General features: G+C 31.0%; 1 pseudogene; it reads left to right on the top strand.

Moving 5' to 3' along the window:
- Positions 1–3,606: 3,606 nt before the first annotated feature.
- On the top strand, positions 3,607–4,629 carry LOC149886607 (uncharacterized; annotated as a pseudogene).
- Positions 4,630–5,837: the final 1,208 nt, after the last annotated feature.

The raw sequence follows: 5,837 nt of genomic DNA, 5'->3' as shown, positions 1-5,837 counted from the left end.
GTTGCTTTAGGCTGAATTTTATCGTAATCTATCACAAACAAAAGTACGGTCTGAAATCCTATTCTTTCCCAAGCAAGAACAGAAGTCACTGCATAAAACACATAGACCCCTTCAAAATTTACTCCTTTCACTTTGTTCGGTACGGAGACAGATATAAGAGCAATGCTCTTCGTTGGTTTTGCAATAACTGCTGCTGAATGGCTTGTGTGCCGATAATAATACTTAGATATAAATAATATTCCAAAACATGTCAAAAGTAAACCAAAAAGTTTTGAAGAAAACATTTCTTAACCATTGAAAACAGAGTTCTATTAAACTTACTTGATTTTAGTTCAAAAACTTGATTTGATTTAAAAGAAATTTTGAACCGATTAGGCCGTGATTAGAATTTAAATTATTTAAAAATATTTCTTTTTCAATGGCTTCTGCGAATCTTTTGATTATTGGGTTAGGAAGCATATTACGCATTCCTTTTTACTCTTTAATAAGATTTAATTGCACGTTTAGCTTTACAGCTTAATAAAGCAGTTACAGATTCCAGAATGCAAAAAAACAATCATATACGTAAATTAAACCCATAGCTTTAAAAATAGTGCAAAAAACGAGTAGTCAATAAATTACTTGTCAAACCTACTTAGACAATTGCCCAAAAGATGCAAAAAATCAACTGCAAAAATATACTCATACATTAATAAAATAGGTCATAGTTTTGTATAAATCAAGCGATTGAAACCATCCATCTGATAAGTTAAATTGAAAACATTTTCGTCGTAGAAATAATATGAAATGCAGTTTTTCAGTAAAATGTCATCAAGAGAGCCACATTTGTCATTCCATTAACGAAGCCTCGTCGTTAATTTGAAAAATCAAGGAAAGTAGTACCCCGTTTTTCGTTTCATAAAATTTTTTTTTGAAATTTGCAACTCCATTGACTTTATATTAAGCAGTATGACACCAAAGTACTAAATCCAAATTAAAATTGAAATCAAACAATATCTAGACCATGCTTCTTAAGTGTAAAGTTTTTACTATAGCGCAGAGACAGCAAATATTGTTACGTACAACCTACACGTAACAATAATCAATTGAATTGTTTTAAAATATGCTTAAACTCTTTAATACAACTTATTTGGGATGAATCAGAACTTTAAGTAACTATATTAATTCTTTTTTTTTAGGAACTACCTCTGATTACCCTGATAATTGATCTGGATGTTGGAAAAAAGAAATTATCCCGGAACCTTCCACCTTTTAAGAACAACAGTCAGGAACAATCTTTCAGATCGAGCTGCTTCAGCAATTTTAAATGCAACACCTTGAAGTTACTACATTCCCAAAATCATCAACAAATCCATGGTTCGGAGTGCTGTAACTAAGAAATTTGAAGAAGTAGATAAAGCACTAACAGTATTTGATGGTGGTCTCTGCTATGATAGTAGATGCCACTTGCGTTCAAAATCAAGTGGATGGGAAGTTTTATCAGTCAAGCAAAGAAAAACATGTTTCACTAGTTTCCCTACCTGATGGATATTGTTTAAGTCAAGTCACTCCTGAGAATGAAAAAGCACAAACAATATCCACCTGCATCATGAGTTTTTTTGAAAAGTAAATAATGCCCTGGACTATTGATGCTCTAGCTTGTGATGGAAAAATGCTACCGTAGGTGCTGAGGGAGGTATAAACTACCACATTGAAAGTGATCGTGCTTTACAGTGGCAAATCTGCCTTTAGCATGCAAACAAATTGCCCCTCAGACATCTCATAATTGAACTTGATGGTCCAACATCAGGTGCAGACACTTTTACAGAGATATCCATTGTACATTTTAATTTACAATGAGCATCTCTGTAAAAGTATCCGCCCCTGATGCGAATTGGTCTGAACCTTAGCAATGCCAGAGAATGTTTAGAAGGACCTGCCAAATGATCAGAGATAAATGTGGAAAGCAGTACAGCACTAATCACTAGAGAATTTCCCGAGGACAAAAAACTACTTAGACTCAGACCATGTAGTCATAAAAGTTGGCTGACCATTGCATGTCGCGTATATTGGCTGTACACTTCTACAACAGGACCTTCTGAAGTACTGACCACTTTAACTTCTTACATTGTCATTGTCTATGCTACAATCCGATTCCGAGTAAAATATCATGAACTCACCGTCAACGGTCCAAAAAATTTCTTCATTTTGATGAAAGAAAGCGAAATTATTAAGAAAGTTAGGGCAAAGATTGTTCAAAATTGCATTCAGCGAAATGCACTTTTTGCACATTCTGAGAACATTCTACATGAAGCTACAATCAAGAAAACAGTCTAAAATCAAGCAAAGTTCCCTAAACAAAAAACGAAGAAAGAGTTTCAAATAAAATAATGAGTGATTTTTAACACTAATCAACATTTCAAACAATAAATATTTTACATTAAAATTGCACTATGAGCTTTTCTTACATATTTTAATAAAGCAATTGTCTTTAACAATTGAATTAACCACTTTTAAGACCAATTTAATTGATGATTATATTTGAGTATAAGTCGTATGTAACAGCATACTATTGGTGATAAAAATAACTTTAGAAAAAAATTAGCCTGATCGGACTACTCTTGTGCCTCCCCCAGAGCTTATTTAATTAAAAAAAAAATGGTCAAAAAAACGCCAAAAACGACTATGCTCGATAGGCTAGGGGGAGGTGATAATATAAAAATTTTTAACTGATTTTTTTTTATAATACAGGTATTGATTTATATTTTTAAATAAAAAGGGTAGTTAAGGCAGAATATGAATACTTTTGCTGTTTTATTGTGTTAAATAGTGTTAAAAATCGCAAACAAAAATGAATTATTTTGCCGCGAATTATAAGAATGATGAAATACTTTGTTTTACACTTTAATTTTGTTTTTCATTAGTTATTTTCTTTTCTCTATTATATTTGCGAGACCATAACAATTTTACTCGTGTAAATTATAATAATTAAAAAAAATACTTATTACCCTATCAAGTTTTATTCGTATTATTATTGCCGAAATTTATGAATTTGCAGTTTTCTTGAATTTACTGGTACGTTAACTAATTGTCTTTCTTTCTTTTTCTTTTTTTGAACATACAGTAAAATTTATTTTTGAAAGTACTATTTATTTATACATTTATCCATGTTTTATGACTTATGGTATTTTAGGTTTTATGATGAACATTAAAGAAACTGAAAACAGAGATGAAGAAAGAGAGCTTAGGTCAAGAAAAAAGTTTTTTTCCTTATTGGAGAAGCTTATCCAGCTATATTAGGTGCTATATTATAATTATTTTGATTTATAGTTATATACTTTTTATTTTGCATTAAAATGATACATTGTATGCGTAATTTAATGCATACACGAGTACTTTATATAAAAAATGATAATGCTGTTGTTTGTATTAATATGTTTTCCAAAAAAAAAAGCTTTTAGTTTAAGTAATAAAATATTGAAGTATGCATATTATTCACATCAATAAATACATTTTTTACATTGTTAAGGTATGCAACTTTCAACAGGAATGGAAATATTGAAAATCTTTTACTACATCAAATCTACACTGGAAAAAAATGTGAAAAAGCCATTAATACTATATTGCATGCCTAATACGATGAAAAAGAATCAATGCAAAAATGACAAATGCAAGTGCATATTATCTTTGATTAAAGCTCCTTGGAATAAAGCTGGATTTCCAATAGTTTCTGACAAAATCCTTAGAAAACATCTAAGTAGCTTAGAAAAAGAATACTACAGTTTAAAAAAGCATGAAAAAAGTGGATCAACTTCAGATTTAAAAAAACAAAATTATTTTATACAAAAGACAAAGAAAGTGTTTTGGATTGGTACACCAAATCTTAGACGTACCATAATGAACGACAAGAAAAGATTTGATAAAGACAAAGCCGAAGATTTGAAGTTTTTAGATGATCAAGAAAGCGATAGAAAGTTTATTCTCGGAACCGAGGATAAGAAATATAGTGAAATGTCTAGAGAGAATATTAGAAAGAAAAAATGCAAAAGAAAGCACAACACTCTAGGAGTTATAGAAAATTTAGATCAAGAACCAATTTTAGATGAAAGCGATATAGAAATGTTGAATGATATAGACTTTGAACCTGGAGATTGGACAAGGAGAAAAGAAAAAGAAAAACTAATTACGTGCACAATTCCTAAAGATATTTACAGTAGTAGTGTTGTTCTTGCAGCATCAATTAATGATATAACTTCAGAAAGTTGTCACTTCTGTTGTTTATAAATCTTGTGTGGATGTATGCAAACTTGATTGCAGCATTTCAGCAGCCTCATCACATATGAAAAAGGTAAACTTAATAATAAGTAAACAAGCCAGAAATGACATTAAAGCTGCTTTAAAAGCCTCCAAATATCCACCTATCATTCATTTTGATGGTAAAACCTTATTTGAATTAAAAAACGCAAGCGATTCAAAAATGATAGATTAGCAGTTCTTTTAAATGTTAATGGAGAGGTTTATCTTCTCGCAGTACCTTCCCTTGCATCATCTTCAGGGGAAGATCAGTGTAAATGTATGATGAATCTCCTTAAAGAATATGAAACCGAAAGAAACATTGGAGGGTTATGTTTTGATACAAACTTCCAGTAATACTGGAACTAAAAAAGGTTCCCTGTTTAGAATTGCAAACAACCTAGATATCTATCCATTATATCTTGCTTGTAGACACCACATATCAGAGCTAATGATTGTTCACTTTTGTAATGTTGTGACACAAAGAAAGACATCTGGACCAGAGATTGTTTTATTTAAAAAACTGAAAGACATATTTGAAAGTGCTGATTTTCATTATGATACGAATGATGCTACACGATTTCATTCGGGTAAGCCAAAAGGAACTGTTATTGAATGTGCTGCAGTTGAGTCACTTAATTTTTGCAAAAAGTATATTAAAAGTAAAAAAATATTTAGAGGCAATAGAAAAGATCTAGCCGAGCTGGTTGTTGCTTACTTGTCTTTGGAACGTGTAAATATTAGGAAACCAGGAGCAGTCCACCATGCAAGGTTCCTTGGAAAAGCCATATATTATCTAAAATTGCAATTGCTTTTTAATCAGATTAAATTTGTTCAAGAAGATAAATTACTTTTAGAAGAAAATAAATACCATGGCGGAATTCATAGCATGTTTTTATGCAAAATGGTATTTGCAATCTGACAAAGCTATCAAAGCACCATATCTTGATATTTTATCAATACATAAAATGCATCTATACAAAGATGTTTGTGCCAAACCAAAGGCGATTGAAGCAGTATTGAAATCATTTTACAAACATTCTTGGTATCTTGATTCTAAAATTTTTCCTCTTCCTTTGTTGGATAAAGATGTTTCTAATGAAGAATAAAGTAAGATTGCTTTTGCTATGCTTTAATATGACATGCCAAACTCTGATTATTTTAAAATGAACAACAATTGCTCATTAAAGTGGAAAACAAGATTAGGATTGAAAAGAGAATTTATAATGATCCCCCAAGTTTATCATTACTAGTTAATCATTTCTCCTACTTGATTTTTGATAAAATTGGATTGGATAAACAAAGGATTAGAGACTGGCTCACCCTCCCACCTCAGTATTGGTGCACACAATCAAGTTTTAGAATCTTCAAAGATTTTGCTAAATCTCTAGTTGTCGTAAATGATCCTGCTGAAAGAGCAGTAGGAATGATGTGCACGTTCATCAAGGAATGATGAACAGTTTGTGCACAGATACAATAAAGAAGAGGAAATTTAGAACAGACTACTAACTGTTGATAAAGCTAGATTTGCTACAAAAAGGCCAGGAAAAAAGTTTTTAAGTTTG

Source organism: Hydra viridissima, unplaced genomic scaffold, assembly GCF_058129835.1.
Source record: "Hydra viridissima isolate aposymbiotic clone 2 unplaced genomic scaffold, HvirCarnegie_v1 scaffold_6, whole genome shotgun sequence".
NCBI lineage: Eukaryota > Metazoa > Cnidaria > Hydrozoa > Anthoathecata > Hydridae > Hydra > Hydra viridissima.
This window is presented reverse-complemented; position numbering and strand designations above follow the sequence as displayed.